The sequence below is a fragment of the Pristis pectinata genome, chromosome 6 (genome assembly GCF_009764475.1).
Source record: "Pristis pectinata isolate sPriPec2 chromosome 6, sPriPec2.1.pri, whole genome shotgun sequence".
Lineage (NCBI taxonomy): Eukaryota > Metazoa > Chordata > Chondrichthyes > Rhinopristiformes > Pristidae > Pristis > Pristis pectinata.
The window spans coordinates 110,812,638-110,839,675 of record NC_067410.1 but is presented as its reverse complement, the minus strand read 5'-3'; positions in this window follow the sequence as shown (position 1 = coordinate 110,839,675).

The following is a 27,038-nucleotide window of genomic DNA, read 5'->3' as shown; positions in this document are numbered from 1 at the left end:
AAATTCTCTGTGGCAAATAATTTCTCATCTCCTCTGTGGTTCTATTGTACCCAAAATCTCTGACTGTCCTGCCACAGGGACCCCTCACCCACCCCCACCCACCCTTCATTTACTCAGGCAAAGCTCTCCTTCACTACAAACACTAGGAAGGAAAGGACTCACAATTCTATCTCCCTTCACAAACTCAGGATGTCCCAAAGCACTTCACAAATTGTGAGGTATCCTTTTTAGAAGTGTGTGCGCTGTTCTAAGGTAGGAAATGTGGCAGCCAATTTTGGCACAGCAATCACTCTAAAACAGCAACAGGTAAGGAGCAGCAAAGTTAAATGATATTGACTATGGACTAAGTATTGGTTCCCTCCTGGATACCTGGACTTAGTCCCCAGATGTGCTTTGAGACCATACGATGGGCTCTTTCAAGTCTACCACAAAGGGTAGCTGGAGCCTCGGCTAAATGTCTAATCTGAGGGTTGGCACTCTCGTTGGAGTGTGGGTCTGGATTTTGTGCTCGAGTCTCTGAAAGGGGACATTCACTGACAACCTTCTGACTCAACGATGCACCATAGAAAGCATCCTATCTGGATGCATCACAGCTTGGTACGGCAACTGGTCTGCCCAGGACCGCAGGAAACTGCAGAGAGTTGTGGACACAGCCCAGCGTGTCACGGAAACCAGCCTCCCCTCCTTGGACTCTTGCCTTTACCCCTCACTGCCTTGGAGAAGCAGCCAGCATAATCAAAGCCACTATCCACTCGGATCATTCTCTCTTCTCTCCCATCAGGCAGAAGATACAGGAGCCTGAGGGCACGTACCACCAGGCTCAAGGACAGCTTCTATTCCACGGTGATAAGACTATTGAACGGTTCCCTTATACAATGAGATGGACTCTGACCTCACAATCTACCTTGTTGTGACCTTGCACCTCATTGCACTGTGCTTTCTCTGTAGCTGTGACACTTTACTCTGTACTGTTATTGTTTTTAACCGTACTACCTCAATGCATTCTGTACTAATGTAACTGCATTGTGTAATGAATTGACCTGTACGATCGGTATGCAAGACAAATTTTTCACTGTACCTCGGAACAAGTGACAATAATAAACCAATACCAATACCAACAATAGGAGTGCTGTGCACTGAGTTAAGGTATAGCTGACATTCATTCTATTAAATCTTCCCTTCACCTCCTCTGTTGTAAGGAGAACATCCTCAATGAAGGGTTCCAGTCCCGATGAAGGGTCTCGGCCCGAAACGTCCACTGTTTATTTCCCTCCATGGATGCTGCCTGACCTGCTGAGTTCCTCCAGCACTTCTTGTGTATTGCTCCAGGTTCCAGCATCTGCAGAATTTCTTCTGTCTCAATGTCAGAGGTTGTGGGGGCAGATACATTCGGGACTTTTAAGAGACTCTTAGATAGCCTCTTAGATAGCCACATGAATGATAGAGAAATGGAGGGCTATGTGGGAGGGAAGGGTTAGATAGATCTTAGAGCAGGATAAAATGTCGGCACAACACTGTGGGCCGAAGGGCCTGTACTGTTGTTCTATGTTCTATGTTTAACTGAAGGTCCTCACCCTTGGGCAGGTATGGTCCCTTTCCCCCTGCATTCTCTCCAAGACCTTGATGTCCTTCCTAATATGCGCAACTTGGCACAATACTACAGCAGAGGGTTAATCAGTTTTGCCAGCACTAGCACAGTAAACCCGCACATCACCATGCATTTTACAAGGCATAATGCAAGAGTGCTAATGAACTTCAAGAGCCGCATTACTGTGCAACTAATGCATTTAAGAGCTGAGCTTGAGATGGCTGATTGGTCAATATTGCCTGCTTTCAGTGTGTTATTGATTAGATTTCTAACCTGTCAGCAGATTTTTTTAGATGCATGAATTGATGTCTTTCAAGTGGTGTGCTATTTCTGTTAGTAGAAGGAAGTGAATTACCAGTTCATCTTGTACTTCTGGCTAATGTTTCCACCTGAGCTACCACCTCGACGACTGCAGGCAATGCTTTTGCAGCCAAGGTGCCCGGAGCTGTCAAGCTTGGCTGTTTAGACAGCTGAGTGTCTGAGGGGAGGGGAAGAGGTGGCAGTGATTGTGGATTATCCAACTGTGCAGCGTTGCCCAATGATACAGTGGAAGCTTCCTCCAGCCTCTGTGCAGGGTCCCATGACGTAGCCAGAGAGCTCGATGTAAAGGGCATTCGGGTTTTACAAGCCATTTGCTGTTTGTTGTCACATAAAAGAATTGTATCAAATAAAACTTGTCTGTAGGATATGATTCCATTACTTAAACCCTAAAGGCTGGAGTTTTAACAAAGAGGAAAGAAAATGAATTGTCCATTAAACCTTTCACCTCTCTCAGAACAGCCCAAAGTCCGACATATTGTGTCCCCATTTTCTGAAGTGTATTTACTGTTGTAATGTAGGAAATTCTGCAGCCTGTTTACACACAGCAGTGTAGTAAAGCAGATGGTCTGTTTTAAAGATGTTGATTGAGGGACAATTACTGGCCAGGAGGTTGAGGAGGCACCCCCTTGCTTTGCTCTGAAATGGCAACTGTAGGATCATTTACACTAGGAAACAGATAGGACCTTGGTTTACTGTCTCATCAGAAAGAGACCCATGATATTGCCACACACCCTCAGTAATGGGCTGGTCAAATCTCTCGAGCAGACACGAACTCACTCATTCAGAGGTAAGAGTGCTACCCGCTGAGCCCTGTCTGGCCTCTAGAATGGATGAAAGGGTGGGGGATTAATCCCGAGGTGTGAAATCACCTGATATCACTTTTCCTTTGGACTCAATGGAGAGTCATATTGGCCAGAGCATGAAACTGTGAGCAAGAGTGCACTTGTCCTCAATGTTGTGGGGAAGTAGTCCAGTTATGAACTGAGTTATTAAATGGTGGGAAAGAAAGATTGTGATAGAAACAGTGGCCTATGCCCAACCACTTCCTTAGATGTCTCGGATAAAAACCACCATTGTCCTCAGTCCTTGTTTATAAGTGGAATGGGGGAGATGGTGATGCAGGAGGCTGCAGAGGGTTGTAGACCCAGTCAACTCCATCAGGGGCACAACCCTCCCCACCATTGAGGACATCTTCAAGAGGCGGTGCCTCAAGATGTTGGCATCTATCACTAAGGAAACTCACCACCCGGGACATGCCCTCTTCTCATTACTACAATCAGGGAGGAGGTACAAGACCCACACTCAACGTTTTAGGAACAGCTTCTTCCTCTCCGCCATCAGATTTCTGAACAGTTCATGAACACTACCTCGTTATTCCTCTTTTGCAGTATTCATTTATTTTGGGTAACTTTTAGTATTTTTTTTTGATTGCACTGTATTGCTGCTGCAAAATGACAAATGACACGATATACGTCAGTGATAATAAACCTGATTCTGGTTCTGATGGTGAGCTCAAGAGTTAGCTGGAGATATTGGCTTCCAGGAATGTCCTAAAACGGTACACAACAATCCCTTTTTATAGGCTATTGTTCACAAATAAAATATCTGTACTATTGGTCCGTTATTGTTACACGTACTGAGATACAGTGAAATGCTTTTGTTTGTGTGCCTTCCAGACAGATCATGCCATGCTAACTCCTAGTGCAGTGTGATGGAGTGCTGCAGCGCAGGAAGTGCTTGATTCTGGGGTGGGTTGTTTAGCTAATTTCCATCTACCCAAGTAGATGGACGGGAAAGATCTCTCATTTTCAAAGAGAAGGAAGAGAGTTTTGCCCGTACCAATATTTATCTCTTGAGGGACATTGCTAAATACAGAACACAGAACCATACAGCACGGAAACAGGCCCTTCGGCCCGCAATGTCTGTGCTATGATGCCAAATTAAACTAATCCCATCTGCCTGCGTATGGACTATATCCCTCCTTTCCCTGTCTCTTAAACATTGCTATTGTATCTCTTTCCACCATCTCCTCTGGCAGTGTGTTCCAGGCACCCAGCACTCTGTGTGAATAAAAACTTGCCTTGCAAATCTCCTTGAAACTTTTCCCCCTCTCACCTTAAACCTATGCCCTCTAGTATTTGACATTTCCATCCTGGGTAAAAGACTTTGAATCTCTACCCTACCTCTGCCTCTCATAATTTTAGAAACTTCTATCAAGTCTCCCCTCAGCCTCTGCTGCTCCAGAGAAAACAATCCAAGGTTTAAAATATAGATGAATGTCACATTGATGTTGGTGGGAGTTTGCTGTGAGTGAATTGCATGCTGCGTTTCCTATGTCACAACTGTGTCTGCTCTTCAGAAGTACCTCTCTGGTTGTAAAGCACCTGGGACCGTCCTGTCATGGGAGGTATGGGTGCAGGAATAGAGGGACCTAGGGATGTGTGCATGTCATTGCAAATGGCAGAGCAAACTGTTAAGGCAAACATTGTTCTGAGCTTTATAAAACATTGGTCCAGCTTCGATTATGTTCACTTCTGGTCGAACCATAATAGCAACGATATGAAGATGTCAGAAAGAATCCGGAGGAGATTTATGAAGATGGTTCCTGGGATGAGGGACTACAGTTTAAGGGGAAATTAGAGAGTGTGGGATTTCTTCTGAGAAGGGAAAGCTGAGGGGAGATGTGGTAGATGTATATTACTGGGACTGGAGGGCTTTTAGAAGGAGAGACTGGACAGGCCGGGACTGTTTCTCCCTAGAGCGAAGAAGGCTGAGGGGTGACCTTTAGAGGTTTATAAAATCACAAGGGGCAGAGATAAGATGAATGGTCACAGTCTTTTCCCCAGGGTAGGGGAGTCTATTAAAGGGCGTAGGTTTGTGAGAGGGGAAAGATTTAAAGGGAACCTGAGAGACAACTTCTTCCCTCAGGGTGGTGGGTATATGGACCGAGATGCCGGAGGAAGTGGTAGAGGCAGGTACAATTACAAGGTTTAGAAGACAATTGGACATTTTGACCTCATCTGGACTGGAATGAGAGGGGGAGATAGACAGAGTAAAGAGGTGGGGGGAAGGGACGGAGCAAGAGCTGAGGGTGATAGGTGGATTCAACTGAGTGGGGATCGGCCTATCAGCTGCCAGCCCTTTCATTTCAGTCCAGATGAAGGGCCTCGACCTGAAACATCGACTGTCCCTTTACCAGGGCAACTTTCCAGTTCCGACCCCTGGCCCTTTCTCTGTAAACCAACCATATATTTATCCCTTCTCCTCCTGAAGGAAATAATGGAACCTGCCTCCTCCACGTCTGCAGGCAGTGAGCTTCCAGATTCCAACCACACGCTGACCTGACCCCTTGAGTTCCTCCAGCATTTTGTGTGTGCTCCAGGATCCAGCATTTGCAGTCTCTTGTGTCTCCTGCTCTGGTAGAGAGCTGGCACAGACACAATGGACCAAATGGCCTCCTTTTATGCTGTAACCATTCAATGATTCTGTGCAATGCAATGTCTGTTTTTGCATGATATTAACATTCAATGCAACCTCAGCAGTTGCGGATAACATCTGTCTGCATCAGAGGCCAGTTCACAAGTGCTGATCCAATACAGATTGGTTGCAAAGTGTATTTTTGGATTGTGTCACTGACGTGGGTTAAGACAATACCCTTACCACTAATACCATCAATGCTGCTGGGGGATATCATCTTCCAGGAATGCCCTTGAACTTTAAAAGAGAGGCAATCCTTCCTCCATGTTTTCAACCTCTAGTTCCGTTTGGGATTGTGATGACATTTATGATATTGTGATGTTTATTATCCCTCCTATCTCAGTTACTCGGAGGACATTTAGAATTAACTATACCTTGTGTAAGTGGTCACACAGAGGTCAGACTAAGTAGAGATGACAACCTCTCATCCCTACTTTTTTTAACTATAAAATGAGTGGATTTATTGAATCCAGTTCCACGGGTTTGGTGAGATTGAAACTCATGACTGCTCGGTGTCGGAATAGAGCTGGAAGGGTTAAAAGCATTGGGGGTGAATTTAAGTGGAGATTCTCCCAGTAATCTCAGGAGAGGAGACATTGAACTGCAGACAGATTGGCATGAACGTTTACTCCTTTGCTCCCAGGACACTCACCAACTTTTAGCGATGCACCATAGAAAGCATCCTATCTGGATGCATCACGGCTTGGTACGGCAACTGCTCTGCCCAGGACCGCAGGAAACTGCAGAGAGTTGTGGACACAGCCCAGTGCGTCACGGACACCAGCCTCCCCTCCTTGGACTCTGTCTTCACCTCTCGCTGCCTTGGTGAAGCAGCCAGCATAATCAAAGACCCCACCCACCCGGGTCATCCTCTCCTCTCTCCTCTCCCATCAGGCAGAAGATACAGAAGCCTGAGGGCACGTACCACCAGGCTCAAGGACAGCTTCTACCCCACTGTTATAAGACTATTGAATGGTTCCCTTATACGATGAGATGGACTCTGACCTCACGATCTACCTTGTTGTGACCTTGCACCTTATTGCACTGCTCTTTCTCTGTAGGTGTGACACTTTACTCTGTACTGTTATTGTTTTTAGCTGTACTACATCAACGCACTCTGTACTAACTCAATGTAACTGCACTGTGTAATGAACTGACCTGTACAATCAGTAGGCAAGACAGATTTTTCACTGTACCTCGGAACAAGTGACAATAATAAACCAATACCAATACCATGGCTTTCTCTGAAATTGTGATAGGAGTTTGGGAGATTCCTATGAAAACTCGCACTCTGAATTCAATTGAACATTTCATCAATTCTGTGCTGCTGCTGCCTTTACTGTACTGTGCAGTATCTGAACAATCTTCCTGTTAATTTAATCAAAGTCTTATAGAAAATATAGTGTACAGTTTAGTTTCAGGTTAGTAGATGTTTGACATGGGAGGCAAAATGGAAACCATGGTGGAAGCTCCTTTGTTCTTCACTGTGATTGCTTTCGATTATGGGTTAATTGTTGGATTGTTCTCAACACGCCAGAGGATTAAAAAGCGTCAACTTTGCTTTCTAGGAGACTTGATGGGAGAAGTTTATTTTGCTTCAATGTTTTGGAGAGTATTGGCTTCCAGTTGGATTCACCTCATAAAATTCAATTCCATTGGCTTCAGTGGACTCATTTGCTTAGCAGTAAATCCCAAAAGCAAATTTCATTGCCTTGGTCAGTATAAGAGAAATTAGGCCATGTCTTCATCATAGAGTCATAGAGTCATACAGCACGGAAACAAGTCCTTCAGCCCAATTCGTCCATGCCGACCAAGATGTCTATCTGAGCTAGTCCCACTTGCCTGCATTTGGCCCACATCCCTCTAAACCATTCTATCCAAATAGAGGTTGAAACATTGTTATTGCATCTGCCTCTACCTCTTCCTCCGGCAGCTCGTTCTATGAACCTACCACCCCCTATGTGAAAAAGTTGCCCCTACCCTGGGAAAAAGACTGTTACCATCCACCCTATCTACGCCCCTTGTGATTTTATAAACCTCTATAAGGTCACCCCTCAGCCCCCTACGCTCCAGGGAGAACAGTCCCAGCCTATCCTGTCCCTCCCCGTAATTTAAGCCCTCCAGTCCCAGTAACATCCCCGTGGATCTTTCCTGCACCCTTTCCAGCTTAATGACGTCCTCCCTACTGCTGGGTGACCAGAAATGTGCACAATGCTCCACATGTGGTCTCACCAACGACTTGTGCAGTTGCAACATGACATCCCAGCTCCTGGACCCAGAGCCCAGTAATGTCATACTTGGCCCAATATCAGACTTGACACAGTAGGTATTGGAATTCGAATCAGTTTATCATTGCCACATGTACCGAAGTACAGTGAAAAACTTGTCTTGCATACCATTCATACGGATCAATTCATTACACAGTGCATTGAGGTAGTGCAAGGTAAAACAGTACAGAATGCAGAATAAAGTGTACAATACAGAATACAGAGTAAAGTGTAACAGCTACAGAGAAAGTGCAGTGCAGGCAGACAATAAGGTGCAAGGTCATAATGAGGTAGATTCTGAGGTCAAGAGTCCATCTTATTGTACTAGAGAACTGTTCAATAGTCTAATAACAGGGAATAGAAGCTGTCCTTGAGCCTGGTGTACGTGCTTTCAGGCTTTTGTATCTTCTGCCTGTTGGGGCAAAGGTTGGGGCTTACTCCAATGGGTTGGTCCTCAGATCTAGAGGGCATGATGCATTGTCAAGGAACCAATCTGCCTCTGAGGTAAGCATAAGGAATCCATTGATATGTGGACTTCTCCCCAATATTGCTCACTGTAGGCAAGTTATCTCTTTATAGGATTTGCCGTGTGCAAGTTAGCTAATTACTCCTACATTGCAACAGAAAATACAACTGCCTTATTGCCTGAAAAGTGCTTCTGGATTGTCTAGCTGGATGTTCCAATTGTTTACAAGTATAACTGTAATTTGAGACACGACCTGTGAAGATCATAGCACGATTCAGAAGGAGCAGGAAACTTTGGATCTTTGATTCCCAAAGCTCTAGTGGTATCGTCAGGGATACCTGCCACCCTGGCCATTCCCTTTTCTCTCTTCTACTTCTGGGAGAAGATACAGGAGCTTGAAAGCCCGGACGTCCAGACTCAGGAACAGCTCCTTCCCCACTGCTGTCAGACTCCTGAACCAATCCCCTCTCTCACGTCCCCTTCCCGGTGGGGCTGCCACATTCTCGGACCCTTCATTCTACCTCTCACTCGTTATTGTCACTTTAGCATTTCTTTCTGCACCACTTCAGATTGCTCTACAATCTTTGCATCATACCACTGTTATTGCATTGTATTTGTGTTGTATTTATTATTACCATGTACACTGTTTACTCTGTGAGCTTCACATGAGCAAGGATTTTCATTGCCACCTGGTGTGTATGACAATAAACTAATCTAGTCTACACCACTTGGGGTTTCTTGCTTCGTGCCTGGGCCATTGATCAAGACTGATCGCTGTGGATAGTCCATGTTACTGGATCATCCAAACATAGAACATAGGAGCAGAAGGAGGCCATTCAGCCCTTTGACCCTGCTCTACCATTCAATATGATCAATACTGATCATCTAAATTCAGTCCCTTGTTCCAGCTTCCTCCCCATATCCTACCGAGCCTAAGAACAACATTTACCTCCTTCTTTAATATAAGTGATGATGTGGCTTCACTACTTTCTGTGGGAGAGAATTCCACAGGTTCACAACCTTCTAGAAGAAATTTCTCTTCATCTCAGTCCTACATAGCTTACACCGTATAATTAGACTGTGCCCCTTGGTCCTGGACTTCCCAACCATCAGGAACAAGTTACCTTCCTGCTGTCCTCCTGTCATTATTTTGGAGGTTTCACGCAATCTCCAGGTGGTCCTTGGTCTTTCTCATCCACCAGTTCTGACACCCCAACTGCATATTGAGGGGTGGGTCACATTCCCACATGGGACCTGAGTCCTAATATTCAGGAGGAAATTGCATAAACCCTTTAATGGGACAGCAGGACAGAAGAACAGAGGAGATGAATCCAGCCCCCGCTTTGCATAGTCAAAGTGGAGTATATTGTCATTGTACATGTGTGCACAGGTGCAATGAAAAACTGACTTGCAGCAGCATCGCAGGCACACAGCATCAGATAGACAACAAGAAAACATAAATTAAACATAAATAATACACAATTTTTACAAGAAAAAAACACAATTAGAACAAAAAACAACAATGTCCATCTTAGTGCAAAGTGGTCATAGTGTTGCTAACTGTAGTGGTGATTAAGATATCGTTATTAGTGACATGTACATCAAAACACACAGTGAAATGCATCTTTTATGTAGAGTGTTCTGGGGGCAGCCCGCAAGTGTCGCCACGCTTCCGGTGCCAACATAGCACGCCCACAACTTCCTAACCCGTACGTCTTTGGAATGTGGGAGGAAACCGGAGCACCCGGAGGAAACCCACGCAGACATGGGGAGAACATACAAGCTACTTACAGACAGTGGCTGGAATTGCACCCGGGTTGCTCGAATGGTTGAAGGGAAGTAGCTGTTCCTGAACCTGGTGGTGTGGGACTTCAGGCTTCTGTATCTCCTGCCCGATGGTAGCTGTGAGAAAATGGTATGGCCCAGATGGTGGGGATCCTTGACGATGGATGTTGCTTTCTTGAGGCAGCACCTCCTGTAGATACTCCCGATGGTAGGGAGGGATGTACCCCTGATGCATTGGGCTGAGTCCACTACTCTCTGCAGCTTCTTACATTCCTGCGCATTCGAATTGCCGTACCAGACCGTGTCCTGTTTTGTGCTGAGGTATCTCTAATTCTGCAGCACATTCCCAAGATGCCAAAGATCCCAATGGCAGTTAACAGAGGCATGGTTCACACATTAGCTACTCGATTCTTCAATCCTTAACCAAGTGTTTTCATCATAAGACCATGACATAAACAGATCAGGAACAGGAACAGGAGTGGGCCATTCAGCCCCTAAAGCTCTGCTGTTCAATAAAATCATGGCTGATTTTTCTACCTCAGCACTGTGTTCCTGCCCAATCTCTAAACCCCTCAGTTCCTCTGACATCCCAAAATCTCTCCAGCTCAGTTTTGCATGCAACTCGAAGCAGGAGCAGGTCAGTCAGCCCCTCAAGTCCACAATCCCTTCTACCTGTGGAACATTTCACCCCCTTGCTCATCATCTGCTTCTGCCCTGTAGTGACTTACAGTTAGAACTATTCAATGTAAGGGGTTTGCCTGATGTGACAGCAGGACATACTGTACCAGCATCAAACCCGTAGCCATTTCACCCACGTGTGGGGGTGGCCAATCCCTGCACCCAACACGCCAGTACACAGGGGAACTGGGGGGCGGGGCGAGGGTAATGCTGTGGATCTACTATGCCAGCAACGTTGCATTTAAATAGCACCCTCACCATAACAAAATGTCAGATTCAGAACCAGATTTATTATCACTGACTTTTATGAGGTGAAATTTGTTGTTTTGCGGCAGCTGTACAGTGCAAGACATAAAATTACTATAAGTTACAAAAATAAATAATTAGTGCACAAAAAAGAATAACGAGGTAGTGTTCGTGGGTTCATGAACCGCTCAGAAATCTGATGGCGGAGGGGAAGAAGCTGTTCCTGAAACATTGAGTGAGGGTCTTCAAGCTCCTGTACCTCCTCCCTGATGGTAGTAAAGAGAAGAGGGCTTGCCCCGGATGGTGAAGGTCCTTAGTGATGGATGCCACCTTCTTGAGGCACCGCCTCTTGAAGATGTCCTCGATGGTGGGGAGGGTTGTGCCCGTGATGGAGCTGGCTGAGTCTACAACCCTCTGCAGCCTCTTGCGATCCTGTGCATCGGAGCCTCCATACCAGGCTGTGATGCAGCCACTTAGGATGTTCCAAAGAGTGCTAACCTACGGAGTCTTGACACCAGGCTGTATGAAATATTGGGCCGGATCACACTGATGACCATCTGGTGGTTCCAGCCACTCTGCGGATCTGGGGTCATTCGAGTCCTTTGCATCTGCTGTACGTGGTATGACAAATTGGTAAATTGGTTTATTAATGTCACATGTACCAAGCTACAGTGAAAAACTTGTTCTGCATACCGTTCATACAGATCAATCCATTACAACAGTGCATTGAGGTAGTACAGAGTAAAACAAGGTACAAGGCATGTACCATGTAAGGGAGAAGGATTCATTAATGGGGCGAGCTGTGGAGTACTGAGTACAGATCTGGTCACCCATTATGGGAAGGATGTGGAGACTTTGGAGAGGGTTCAGAAGATGTTCCCCAAAATGCAACAACTCACACTTGTCTGGATTAAACTCCATCTGCCATTCCTCTGCCATTAATGTTTTAATTATTTTCTATAACTGAAACACATTTAAAGTCAATTTATTGCTTTTTAAATATTTGCACCAATAACTTAATTTTTTAAATTATTTGGACATTGTTTCTGTATGTCTCTGATTATAGCCTTTCGGAAGTAATAGAAAGGCCTTTGACAGCAGTGAGCCTGGTTGGCGCTCACAGCACAACAGCACACTGAAGAGATCTGAGCAGCGACACCAGGAGGATGCTAGCAGTAGTGAGGCCATCAGAGAATCAGAATCAAAATCAGAATCAGAATCAAAATCAGAATCAGAATCAGAATCAGAATCAGGTTTACTATCACTGTCTTGTGTGATGTGAGATTTGTTGTTTTGCGGCAGCAGTACAGTGCAAAGACATAAAATTACTATAAATTACAAAATAAATAAATAGTGCAACAAAAAAGAATAATGAGGTAGTGTTCATGGGTTCATGGAAAAAGCTGTTCCTGAATCGTTGAGTGTGGGTCTTCAGGCTCCTGTACCTCCTCCCCGATGGCAGTAACGAGAAGAGGGCATGTCCCGGGTGGTGAGGGTCCTTAGTGATGGATGCCGCCTTCTTGAGGTACTGCCTCAGATGTCCTCGATGGTGGGGAGGGTTGTGCCCGTGATGGACCTGACTGAGTCTACAACCCTCTGCAGCCTCTTGCCACCCTGTGTATTGGACCTGGGATGCAACCAGTCAGAATGCTCTCCATCGTACATCTGTAGAAATTTGCAAGAGCCTTTGGTGACATATGAAACTCCTAATGAAGTAGAGCTGCTGGCGTGCCTTCTTCATGATTGCATCAATGTGTTGGGTCCAGGACAGATTGCTGGATCCTTGTTGATAGTCAGGAACTTAAAGCTTCTCACCCTTTCCACTGCTGACCCCTCAATGAGGGCTGGTGCGTGTTCTCCTGACTTCCCCTTCCTGAAGTCCACAATCAATTTCTTGGCCCTTGGAGGTAAGTGCGGCTGCAGCTGTAGTGCAGTGGACAGGGACGAGCAAGTTTTGGCCCAGTAAGTCTCGTTCTTGTCTGATACATTGGTTTTTGAAGCCCATTTCTTTAACCAAGCTGAAATAGCTGCGAAATCTCAGCAGGTCAGGCAGCAGCTGTAGATAGAGAAACGGTTAACACCTCAAGTCCGGGATCCTCTGTCAGAACTCCGATGAAAGGCCCTTCGACCTGAAATGCTAACTCTGTTTCTCTTCCTACAGATGCTGCCTGACCTGCTGAGTATTTTTTCAGCACTTTCTGTTTTTATTTTAAAACCTTAAAAAGTTCTTTTTTATTTTCTTTAACTTCAGTCACAACATTTAGGAGGAAATTGGATAAACCACTTAACTGTATTTAAAGTGAGAGGCGGAAAGTTTAAAGGAAATGTGTGGGGCAAGTCTTTTACACAGAGAGTGGTGGGTGCCTGGAACGGGCTGCCAGGGGTGGTGGTGTATGCAGATACGATAGAGGCGTTTAAAATGCTTTTAGACAGACACATGAATATGCAGGGAATGGAGGGGTATGGATCATATGCAGGCAGAAGAGATTTAGTTTAATTTGGCATCATGTTTGGCACAGACTTCCATGGGCTGAAGGGCCTGTTCCTGTACTGTTGTATGTTCTATAAAGTAATAGCAGAACGGATAAACAGATGAGGTGAGAAAGATGGAGATTTAGAGGAGGAATTCTAGAGCCAAGGATTTAGGCAGATAAAGGCAACTGGGATTATAATGAAGTTCAAAACTGGAATCAAGTAGGGATCTCGGCAGATACCACAACAAGAGAGGGAGAAGGCCCCGGAGGGAAAAGAATGCAGACTGTGTTAATACGATGATGGTAATAACTCTGCTGGTGTACTCATCAAAAGGATCTAGCGAACAACTGTTCGTGCAAAGAAAATAAACAATAGACAGTGGCTTGGAATCTTCATTCAGGCAGAAGGTTAAATCTTCAGCTTGTGAACAGGAGCGAGAGTGGTTGGCGCAGAGCCCAGAGAGAAAGAGAGAGAGAGAGAGAGAGACTGGCATTTTCATTACTGGGAAAACATGAAGGAGAGAGGGATCAGATTACACGGAAATGCAAAGAGGCCATTCAGCCCAACTGTTCAGTTCTACTCCCATCCCGAATCTCAACCCATTAATGAATGCTATTTACCCTATGCATACATGGACTGATTGGAATGAATGTTCTGCTTCTGTGCTATCTGTTCTATATATTTTATCTCTCTCTCTCTCTCTCTCTCTCTCTCTCTCTCTCTCTCTCTCTCTCTCTCTCTCTCTCTCTCTCTCTCTCTCTCTCTCTCTCTCTCTCTCTCTCTCTCTCTCTCTCTCTCTCTCTCTCTCTCTCTCTCTCTCTCTCTCTCTCTCTCTCTCTCTCTCTCTCTCTCTCTCTCCCTCTCTCTCTCCCTCTCTCTCTCTCTCTCTCTCTCTCTCTCTCTCTCTCTCTCTCTCTCTCTCTCTCTCTCTCTCTCTCTCTCTCTCTCTCTCTCTCTCTCTCTCTCTCTCTCTCTCTCTCTCTCTCTCTCTCCCTCTCTCCCTCTCCCTCTCCCTCTCTCTCTCCCTCTCCCTCTGCTATCTATATATCCCTGAATACGTTTGTACTATCCCTGTGGGAGCAGATTCTACATTCCCAACATTCTCTGTGTACGAAATATTCTACTGGTTCTAAGCTCCAGCTTGGAGCCCAGAAATGCACCTTGGAGAATTTGGCATGTCCACGTTAACCCTCACCAAGTATCAATGCACCATAGAAAGCATCCTATCTGGATGCATCACGGCTTGGTACGGCAACTGCTCTGCCCAGGACCGCAAGAAACTGCAGAGAGTTGTGGACACAGCTCAGCACATCACGGAAACCAGCCTCCCCTCCATGGACACTGTCTACACTTCTCGCTGCCTCGGTAAAGCAGCCAAATTAATCAAAGATCTCACCCACCCCGGATATTCTCTCTTCTCCCCTCTGCCATCAGGTAGAAGATATGTACCACTGAAAGCACGTACCACCAGGCTCAAGGACCGCCCCAGGTTCAATTCCAGCTGCTGCCTGTAAGGAGTTTGTATGTTCTCCCCATGACTGCGTGGGTTTCCTCCGGGTGCTGATTTCCTTCCACGTTCCAAAGACGTACGGGTTAGGAAGTTGTGGGCATGCTATGTTGGTGCCGGAAGTGTGGTGACAGTTGCGGGCTGCCCCCAGAACACTCTATGCAAAAGGTGCATTTCACTGTGTGTTTTGATGTACATGTGGCTAACAAAGATCTTATCTTCTATCCCGTTGTTATGAGTATTGAACAGTTCCCTAGTACAATAAGATGGACTCTTGGCCTCACAATGTACATCATCATGGCCTTGCACCTTATTGTCTGCCTGCACTGCACTTTCTCTGTAACTGTAACACTTTATTCTGCATTCTGTTATTGTTTTCCTTTGCACTACCTCAATGCACTGTGTAATGAAATGATCTGTATGGATGGCATGCAAAACAAGTTTTTCACTGTACCTCAGTACATGTGACAATAATAAACCAATTTACCTATTCTGTTGACCAGGTTAATTCCATCATCGGTAAAAAGATCACAACACCGCACCATCCCACGTTCGAGTATTTCTATTTTAACAATGGACGCAGTTGTTAATTATTCAGACGTACATCATAATGTAGTCTTTCAGTGTACCATAGCTCAGCCCTCTCTGCTCTGATTGAGGATTCTGTGGCCTTGAGCCATGCCTATAAAGATTTGAGCTCACTGTCCAGTTTTGTGCAGTGTTGTACTGAGGGAGAGCTCCATTGCTGGAGGGTGCTGTGTTTCAGATGACGTTAGTTTAGGTGCTGTCGACTTTTTCAGGTGGATGTAAAAAACACAGCAGGATTTCTCAGCTTCCCTGGGCAAGGATTTTCCTGAACCAACCCCATTATTTGTTGCATGTCCCCACATCCACGTGTCCCTGTATGGAGGGAGTCAGCAGCTTTAAATTTCTGGTCAATAACAGATGACCTGTCCTGGGTCCAGCACATAGATGCAATCATAAGGAAAGTGCGCCAGTATCTTTACTTTCTTAGGAGGTTAAAGAGGTTCGGCTTGTCACCGAACGCTCTGACAAACTTGTACAGACGTGCTGTTGAAAGTGTCCTGACTGGTTGCATCACGGTCTGGTATGGCAATTCGAATGCACAGGAACGTAAGAAGCTGTAGAGAGTAGTGGACTCAGCCCAACACATCACGGGCACATCCCTCCCCACCATCGGGAGTATCTACAGGAGATGCTGCCTCAAGAAGGCAACATCCATCATCAAAGATCCCCACCATCCGGACCATGCCATCTTCTCACAGCTACCATCGGGCAGGAGGTACAGAAGCCTGAAGTCCCACACCACCAGGTTCAGGAACAGTTACTTCCCTTCAACCATTCAGTTCCTGAACCAACCGGCACAACCCTAATCACGACAATTTCATAACACTATAACCACTTTTATCACTTTGCACTAATATGGACTTTGTTTTTTTGTTTTGGTTGTGTTCTTTCTTGTAAAAACTGTGTATAATTTATATTTTTCTTGTGAATGCTGCCTATCTGATGCTATGTGCCTGTGATGCTGCTGCAAGTAAGTTTTTCATTGCGCCTGCGTACACATGGACTTGTGCATCTGACAATAAACTTGACTTTGACTTTGACCTTGTGGCCACGACAGGTGCTATCTAGAAACCAATCTTTAGTCGGGCTGTTTTTCAGGGGTGATATTGTTCTAAATTGTCTAACAGTTGCTCTTCACTAATGCGCTTCTAAGACCAGAGGGTGTAGGTTTTGGGTAAGGAGGGGAGAGATTTCGATGGGATCTGGGGAAGAAACTTCCACCTACAGAGGAGTTGGAATCTGGAACTCACTGCCTGAGGAGGAGATAGAGACCCTCACAACATTTAAGAAGTATCTAGACAAGCAATTGACTCACCAAGGCACGATAGAGGTGTACAAGATGATAAGAGGCATAGATCAAGTGGACAGTCAGAGACTTTTTCCCAGGGCGACAATGGCTAACACGAGGGGGTATAATTTTAAGGTGATTGGAGGAAGGTATAAGGGGGACGTAAGGGGTAAGTTTTTACACAGAGAGTGGTGGGTGTGTGGAACGCACTGCCGGCAGAGGTTGTGGAGTTAGATACATTAGGGACATTTAAGAGACTCTTAGATAGCCACATGAATGATAGAGAAATGGGGGGCTATGTGGGAGGGAAGGGTTAGATAGATCTTAGAGCAGGATAAAATGTCGGCACAACATTGTGGGCCCAAGGGCCTGTACTGTGCTGTAGCGTTCCATGTTCTACATTTGATTGACAGAGATTGATAGGTATCTGAGTAGCCAGGGCATCAAAGGTTATGGTGAGAAGGCGGGGGAGTGGGGCTAAATGGGAGAATGGATCAGCTCATGATAGAATGGCAGAGCAGACTCGATGGGCCGAATGGCTGACCTGCTCCTTTGTCTTATGGTCTTACGGTCTATGTTCTAAGGCACAGGGCTATGGACCAAGTGCTGGTAAATGGAATTGTTATAGATGGGTACTTGATGGCCAGCATGGCCGATGGGCCGTAGGGCCTGTTTCTGTGCTCTATGAACTCCAGGATGAACCCTGATGTTTTCTTGAATCATCAAGTCCAGAACTGCTACCCTAGCGCATGGAGCATTAAGGCAGTATCACATGGGGCTACACCAAGGGACGAATACAGGAGAACTTACATCAGGGATCTTCGACATTGGACTCTCCTTTGTCACTGCAGGGCTAGAGCAGATCCCAGATCAAAGGGGGTAGTATGTATGGAGAGTGAATGGCGGGGGGGTGGGGAGAGGGGAGGGGGAGGGGTAGGAAGGTGAGGGGGTTTGGGGGAATAACAGTTAGGAGGATGTATGGAGGAGGGTGGGCATGGGGACATGGGGAAAATGAGGGGCATTGATGGTAGGCAGCACTGGGGGATGGGTTTGAGGAAGCTGCATGTGTGACAGGTGAGGTGTTGAGGCAGGGGCAGGACGGGCTGGTTGACTGTCAGATCCGATGATCATCAGCAGTGGGGAGGAGACTGTGAAGAAAACACCAGGGAGGTTCCACTAGTGGACCAGGGCTGGTCCTCTTTAACAAAGGCCAGGGCAGCCTCAGCCACCCGGGACACTAATTTCGTGTAAGGGATGTCATGGTATGTGTTACACACTGTTTCACTTCATCCACCTCATCACTTCATAGGATTAGCCTGGATGGGCATCTCGGTCAGCATGGGCCAGTTGGGCCGAAGGGCCTGTTTCCCTGCTGTATCACTTTATGACTCTATCTGCTTGGCAGCCTCCGCTCGTGCACGCGCGCACGTGTGTGTGTGTATATGTATGTGTGTTTGTGTGCATGTGTCAGCCTGCGTATGTATGTGCGTGTGTGTGTGTGTGTGTGTGTGTGTGTGAGCATGTGTATATGCTTAACAGTCTCTGTGTTTGTAGATGTCTATTGGTATTGGTTTATTATTGTCCCTTGAACTGAGGTACAGTGAAAAACTTGTCTTGCACACCGATCGTACAGGTCAATTCATTACACAGTGCAGTTACATTGAGTTAGTACAGAGTGCATTGAGGTAGTACAGGTAAAAACAGTAACAGTACAGAGTAAAGTGTCACAGCTACAGAAGAAGTGCAGTGCAATGAGGTGCAAGGTCACAACAAGGTAGATCGTGAGTGTGTGTATGTGTGTGTGCATACATCTATGTATGTGTGTGCCTGCATGTATGTGCGTCCTAGACACATTGACCAGGGAAAGTATCAGCTCTACATTTACCCTTTCAAGCCCCTTTAGGACTTGGATGCTTCATTGAGAACATGTCTCATTCTACCAAACACAGAGTACAGGCCCAGTCCAGTCAATCTCTCTTCATGTTGTCCTGGGCCATTGTCTCTCGGTCAACATTGCTGAAAAAGATTGGGTTGGTTCACACAGACAGCTCACCAGTGATTAAGCAGAGTGTCTCTGGCTGTTCAGTTAACATGTGGAAATTTCTTCTTGCAGACAATGGCGAATCTCTGGAAATCTCTCCCTGACTGAACTGTGGAGGCTGGCTCTTCAAAAGTATTTAAAGTGGAGGCAGATACATTTTTGAAAGATCAGTCACTGAGGTCTGTGGGGAACTGGCACAGAAGAGAAGATGAGGCCTGGGACGGATCATACTGAATGGCGGGGCAGGCTTGTGGGGCTAATGGCCTACTCCCGCTCCTATTTCCTTGCCATTAACAATTACCATTTAAAATTTTTTGACTTTTTAAATATCTTTAAAGATTTTTCATTACTATGTCAACTGTTTTGAAACATCAGAGAGACATGAACACAAGGTGGTGGACTTTAACTGGGCAAGGTGTCGAGAGCTGCCATGGCGGTGCTGGGGGCGGTTCTTCTGAACACGACAATCAGTGACCTCACAGCACTGGTGGACCAATCAGAAGCAACGAAGCTGCTTAACTCATTGGAGACATGCAGTGGCAAGAGTTAAATGCAACTGCAGGTGTGGCATTGGGGGGTGAACTGGGTCAGGTCATGGTAGAGTCATGCAGCACAGACAGGCCCTTCAGCCCATCAAGTCCGCACTGACCTTCAACCTCTCATTTACACTAATCCTACATTAATTCTTTTTTTAAAATTCTTCCCACATTCCCATCAACCCCCCTCCAGATTCTACCCCTCCACTCAACTCTGGAACAACATGGATCTAATTTTAAGATTAATCTGCTTGTTCTGGATTCCCTCCAACAGAAGCAGTATTTTTTTCTTCCTTAGTCTGCAGAGCAAGGAAGGGCTGATGGACTTCACTGAGGTGTGGTGCAGGGTTGCGTCATGGGCAACATACGGTGGCCAATTAATCAACCAACCAGCACGGCTTTGGAATGTGGGAACTAAACTTGGAGTCGACAACCAATGCCGTCACAGGGAGAACGTGAAAACTCCGCACAGACAGCATCGGAGGTCAGGATCGAACCTGAGTCTCTGGTGCTGTGAGGCAATGGCTCTACCAGCTGCGCTACTCACAGGTTGGGTGTGATCTGGCTTAATACCTGATCATTATCACAGCACTGCTTGTGAGACCTTGCTGTGTGCACAAATTGGCTACTATTGTTCTTGTGTTATGCACTTCAAGCATACACCATTGGTTGCGATGGTCAAAAATCATGAAAGGAATTCTGTGAATGGAAGACTTTCTCTCAAATGGGGACAGAACAGTGACTCAAGTTTTCACTGGATTTAGTGTTCTTGGAAAACACAGAATCTAAGCCTCAGTGCCAGCCACCACCTGAAAGATTAACTTCTTTTCGGTAGAGGCTACTGATGCAGAATTCACAGGTTTGACCACTTGGAGAGTAATCTATTCTGGGCACCACACCTCAGTGAAATCCATAGAAACCATAGAAACCATAGAACAATACGGCACAATACAGGCCCTTCGGCCCACCATGTTGTGCCACCCTTCAAACCACATGACTATCTAACCCCTTCCTCCCACATATCCCTCTAACTTAAATTCCTCCATATGCTTATCTAACAATCTCTTGAATTTGACCAATGTATCAGCCTCCACCACCACCCCAGGCAGTGCATTCCATGCACCAACCACTCTCTGGGTGAAAAACCTCCCTCTGACATCACCCTTGAACTTCCCACCCAATACCTTAAAGCCATGCCCTCTTGTTTTGACCATTGGCGCCCTGGGAAAGAGGCGCTGGCTGTCCACTCTAGGGAGAAAAAAAATACTGTCTCTGTTGGGGGGAATCCAGAACCAGGAGGTTAATCTTAAAATTTGATCCAGGGTTGTGTCAGAGACAGCCACACACAAGGAGAAACCAGGAACTCTCTCCCGAACGAGCTTCTGATGCTGAGACTTGAAAACACAGACTTGAGGTTGATAGGTCTTCCTTAGACTGGGGTAATACCTACAGTGCTAAGCCAGGTAAATGGAGTTAAGACACAGGTCCGCCAGAATTTATTTATAGAACAGGCATGAGGGGCTGAATGGCCTTCCTCCCTTCCTGAAATCCTGCTACATCTTTCCAATATCACCAGTTTTTGTTTTACTCCATTTCTGTTCCTTGCCTCCCCACACTCAATCAGAATCAGATTTACTGTTACTGTCTCAGATGACATGAACTTTATTGTTTCATGGCAGCAGTACAGTGCAAAGACATAAAAATTACTATAAATTACAAAATAAATAAATAGTGCAAAGAAAAGGAATAACGAGGTAGTGTTCATGGTCCATTCAGAAATCTGATGGCGGAGGGGAAGAAGCTGTTCCTGAATCATTGAGTGTGGGTCTTCAGGCTCCTGTACCTCCTCCCCGATGGTAGTAACGAGAAGAGGGCGCGTCCCGGGTGGTGAGGGTCCTTAGCGATGGATGCTGCCTTCTTGAGGCACCACCTCTTGAAGGTCCTCAATGGTGGGGAGGGTTGTGCCCATGATGGAGCTGGCCGTCTACAACCCTCTGCAGCCTCTTGTGATCCTACTGCAGTCCAATCTAAGGATGGGCAAATGATGGCAGTCTTAAAGGAGAAATTATTTCCGATTCCACATTCCGGATGTATCCACGTTCTGAGCTGCCCATCTCGAGTCCTGTTTGGCTCTTGGTAACTAATGAGGCAGAGAAGTAACGTTAGACCGAGGGATACATAATCTTTCAGTTGGTATTAAAATTTTAAGGAAAAATTTATAATTCATCCTTTGGCTAAAATTAAAGAACAAAAGGGCCCCCACCCACTATTTGCGCTTCAGTTTTAACAGCTGGTGTAATCGATCTTTATTAAGGTTAATTTGATCTGACAAAATGAAATGGTTTTCACTGAGGGCTCCATTATGCCAGGGTTAGATTCAAGGTCTACAGCTGAGCTCAATGATTTTCTAATTTTCCATTTGAAAAGCTTACACACACAAAACATTCCAACCGAGCTCTCAGAATCATGAATAGCCCTTGTGCTTCACTTAATGAGAGGTTTAATGCTCAAAAAACAATTGATGGCCACGCTGAAATATGCTCAGCTCACCCTCACAGGCCTGGACACATTCAACAAAGGATGGTTGGAAAGTTCCCTCTACACCACCCCATCAAACACTCCCAGGGCAGGTTTAACGCTGGTTAGATACAGAGTAAAGCTCCCTCTGCACTTGTCTATCACACACTCCCAGAGTAAAGATCCCTCTAAGCTGACTCATCAAACATCCCGGGGCAAAGGGTTAGATACACTGGGGGGAGTTGATGGAAATACGGGGAGAATAAAATAGGATTTGTGTAGGATTAGTGTAGAAGGGCACTTGACGTGGCCATGAATTGTTGGGCCAAATGGCCTGTTAACAACCTGTATGACTCTATAACTCTAATAGAAACTCTACTATCCAGTTATATTGTATTTTTCTATCCCACTTCTATCCCGCTTTTATCTGACTATTGAACAGTGCCTTCGTACAATAAGGCGGACACGACCTCACAATCTACCTAGTTATGACCTTGCACCTTAATTGTCTGCCTGCACTGCACTTTCTCTGTAACTGTGACACTTTACTCTGTATTCTGTATTGTTTTCCCTTGTACTAGCTCAATGCACAGTTGTAATGAAATGATCTGTATGGATGGCATGCAAAACAAAGTTTTTCGCTGTACCTCCATACAGGTGACATTAATAAACCAATTTACCAATTTACTTCCCTTCAACCATTCAGTTCTTGAACCAACCTGCACAACCCTAATCACTATCTCAGTATAGCAACACGATGACCACTTTCAACTACAATGAACTTCCTTTTTATAATTTAAATACTCAGCAGCTCAGGCAGAGAGAAGCAGAGCTAACGTTTCATCAGGAGTTGAGATCAGTGGCTTGAAGTGCAAGACGCAGGATGCTGGAATCTGGAGCAACAATCTGCTGGACGAACTCAACGGGTCAGGCAGCATCTGTGGAGGGAGGTGGATCGTCCAGGTTGAGACCCTTCATCTGGACCGAGTAAAAAACAAGCTGCCTTTTCCTGGAGGGTAGCAATTCCTGAAATTGAGAGTTAGGGTGGGGAACCTAACAAATAAGACAAATAATGTGTGACACAAGTTGTGAAGTTACTTCTGATCATCATAAAACATTTGAAGGAGCAGATTGCTCAATCAGCTCTTCACCATCAATGTCCAATGTTGTGGAGAGGTTGTTTCCAGTAGTGGGAGAGTCTAGGACCAGAGGGCATAGCCTCAGAATAGAAGGTCATCCCTTTAGAAATGAGATGAGGAGAAATTTCTTCAGCCAGAGGGTAGTGAATCTGTGGAATTCATTGCCACAGATGACTGTGGAGGCCAAGTCATTGGGTGTATTTAAAGTGGACGTTTATGGGTTCTTGATTAGTAAGGTTGTCAAAGGTTATGGGGAGAAGGTAGGAGAATGGGGTTGGGAAGGAAAAATAAATCAGCCATGATCGAATAGCGGAGCAGACTTGATGGGCCGAATGGCCTAATTCTGCTCCTATGTCTTAAGGTCTTATTGTCCACTGCTGCAGTCTGATCGTCTATAGGATGAGCTGCAGCACCTTGCAGAAGCTTGTCCAACAGCACCTACCAAACCGTCCACCAGCATCGCTTGGAAGGTCAAGGGCAGCAGGCGAGATTGGGACATCACCTCGGGGCGGAGGTGGAGGGGAGACCTGATAGAAGTTTATAAGATTACGAGAGGTGTAGACAGAGTAGACAGCCAGCATCTTTTACCCAGGATCAAAATATCTAATACTAGAGGGCATGCATTCAAGGTGAGAGGGGGTAAGTTCACAAAGGAGATGTGAGGGGCAAGTTTTTTACACAGGGAATGGTGGGTGCCTGGAATGCGCTGTTAGTGGTGGTGGTGGAGGTAGATATGATAGAGGTGTTTAAGAGGCTCTTAGATAGGCACATGAATGTGCAGAGAATGGATGGATATGGACACTGTGTAGGCAGAAGAGATTAGTTTAGTTAGGCATTTAATTACTAGTTTAATTAGTTTGGCACAACATCACAGGCCTGTTCCTGTACTGTACTGTTCTACGTTCTATAGTATCCAGACTTGGGAATGTTTCACTGTTCCTTTTTTGCCTCTGGCTGAAATCCTGGATCCTGCTTGTTGGCGTATCTTCCCCAAACGGACGGCAGCCATTCAAGAAGAAACCCCACCATTGCCTGAAGATCAATGACGGATAGGAAACGAATGTGGGCTTCACCAGTAACACACCAAATCCAAGGATACATTCGGACTGAGAAAAGTTGCTTCTCACCTTGAACAGGTAAAGTCTGAACCCTTGGTTTTAAGTATAAAATTGTTTCTTCATAACCAGTGTTTGGAAAGAGACAGAACCTGAGTAGATTAGAAAAGCAAGTAAAAAGAGCAACTGAATGTGAGCACTGTCAATGTGCACAATACCTCAGCGCGGTTCACAGACCCATTGCGTCCTGATTCCTGCAGCGTTTAACACCTTTTAAAAGACATTTGGATGGGAAAGGGTCAGAGGGATATGGGCAAAACACGGGCAAATGGGACTGGCTCAGATTGGGCAACTTGGTCGGCATGGACCAGTTGGGCTGAAGGTCCCATGTCTGTGCTGTATGCCTCTACAACCTTCCAGAGTCCCAGAACATTCCAAAGTGTGTTACAGCCAATAAAGCACTTTTGGAGTGAAATTATTTCTCAGCCAAAGGGGCAGCCAATTTATGTGTGGCCAATCAACACACAGCAATTATATATTGGGCAGATGATCTGTTTTTTTAAATGACTATGGATGTTGGGTAACTGTTGGCCCTGGGAGACATGAACGAGGAGGGATATTTAGGTGGGGAGGGAGTGAATGGAGGTTTGGGCAGGGAGGCAAGAACAGAAGGGGCTTTAGTGGGGGCAAAGGGTGGGATACAGGGGAGGTTATTCCTGATGGCCTCACAAGGTTCCTGAACCAGACTAAAGGGAGACACAGCATGGAAACATTCTTTGGCCCACCAAGTCCACGCCTACTATCAACCACTCATTCACACTAATCCTACAGCAGTCTCATGTTTATTCCCATCAACTCCACCCCCGTCCCACCACCCCCAAGATTCTACCACATACCCACTCACTGGGGGCAATTTACAGTAGCCAATTAACCCACCAACCTGCACATCTTTAGGATGTGGGAGGAAACCGGAGCACCTGGGGGAAACCCACTCGGCCACAGGGGGAACGTGCAAACTCCACGCAGACAGCGGCAGAGGTCAGGGTCGAACCCGGGTCACTGGCGCTGTGAGGGTGCTGCCCAAGGGAAGGGACTGTTAATCCACAAGAAGGAATCCATTTATGCCTTAATGGTGCAGAACAATCTCCACTGACACGCCCCAGGCCAGCTTTGGGGGGTTATTCCCCTCCCCAAACCGGTCCCTCCCTGAAGACACTCCCAACCACACTGATGTGCAGAGAGCCCCAAGGAGTTACACAACCCTTTAATGGAAGTTGCAAATCGATAACCTGATTTATTTAGTGGCCAATAACATCACAAGGCTGGATGGTGTAGGAGGCTGCGTCACTGTGCACTTTGAAGGGGCAGTCTCATCCGTCCTGCTCCTGGTACCCAGTGGCATCAGGCTGTCCATCACCAGCGCACCCTGTCCCTTTAAATGACGCGCAGTGTTTGACTGCAGCCTGTGTACCCCGGGAGAGCAGAGAGCGACCTGCAGCAGCCGAAAGCACCACCTCTCCTCGTCCTCCTCTCGTTGTCCAGAGGCTTGAGGCGACCCAGATGGACACAAAAGGTAAGGCTCTTTAATTTCAGAGATGTGCGGTCTTCTGGAACGTTCCGCATTGCTTTGGGAGAGATTGCAGGGAGACTGCAGTGTTGGACCCACTCATCGGTGGGAGCCGCTGAACTCGGGGCTGGATCCTCTGCCGCACTCAGTGAGAGCCTCCAACGCACCGGCTCCCTCCCTGCCCCTGGACGTCCAGCATCTGTCAAGAACAGGGTGAAGCCCAAAATGCCCTTTGGTGAAGAAGATTAGTGATGAACCGAGACCTGGGGAACACAGTTTCATTTAATAATCAATTTATTTCATAAAACTGGGAGTTTCTGGCGAGCAAGAGCGAGATAAAGTGGGTGTGATGTATGGTGTTAATTAATACATGATAGTAGCTGGCTTCTGATGGACCCCACTCCAGGCTGGGAGTGGGATTGTTTAAGGGTGATTCTGTTGGTTACAGATCCGCCTCTTGAGCTTGCTTTCAATATTTTTTTTTGCTTAGCTTGTCTCGGTTGCTGCAATGACCACGTGGAGCATTTGTAATGACCACGAGCATCTCCCCGGCATCTGACTCTCGGCCCCTTCCCCTCGCTACCTTCCAGTTTACTGATGGGGTTGTGTGTTCTGGGGTGGTGGGGGAAAAGGGAGGGTTAGAGCCACCGAAAAAAACTCTGCACCGGGAGTTTTGAAGGTCTGTAAACTGACCAGGTATCGTTGAAGTTTTACAGAGTCGCCTTGCTGGTTCCAAGTCAAACTGATTTTGTAAAATCACTCTCTTAAGTTACTTTTTTTCCTCGATTTTCCTTGCCAAGGTCACATGGTCAAAATGAGGTGGCAAGAAGGCATGATATTTTTCCACCAGAGGCGTTGGAGTGACTTTGGTGAGGGTCTTATTGGCTACTGGTTTCTCTGTGGCTCAGTGGGGGAGCAGTTGGTCTGTGAGTTGGGGCTGGACTGATGTATGCTGACCCGCTGAAGAATTGGGGAACATATGCTGTCGCTTTGTTCTGGGGGATGCAAAGGGCTAGGAATTGTGCCTTCTTTTCAGGCCCAGGGTGTGCACTGTTGAACCCAGTATTCTCGTTCCACAGAGGGCGATCCTTGTGCCTAGTTGGAGTCCCAGAATCCAAGACAACACACCAAAAATGAACCGTGTGATCACCTTGTACATAAAACATGATGGGCAGGGGTCAGGTAGACAGTAGGAAACTTTTCCTTAGAGAGCGTGGGTTTAAAGTAAGGGGTTTAGAGGGGATCTTGAGGAAGAAACTTTTAACCCAGAGGGCGGGTGGAGTCTGGAATATACTGCCTCAGTGGGTGGTGGTAAAAGATACTCCAATAACGTTTAAGTATGAGGATGACCACTTGAATCACTAAGATATAGAAGGCTACAGACCAAGTGTTGGTCAATGGAGTATAGCTTGCAGAGTATTTACTCGGAGTATCGTGTGAAGTCCTGGTCACCCCATTATAAGAAGGATGTGCAGAAGAGGTTCACCAGGACGCTGC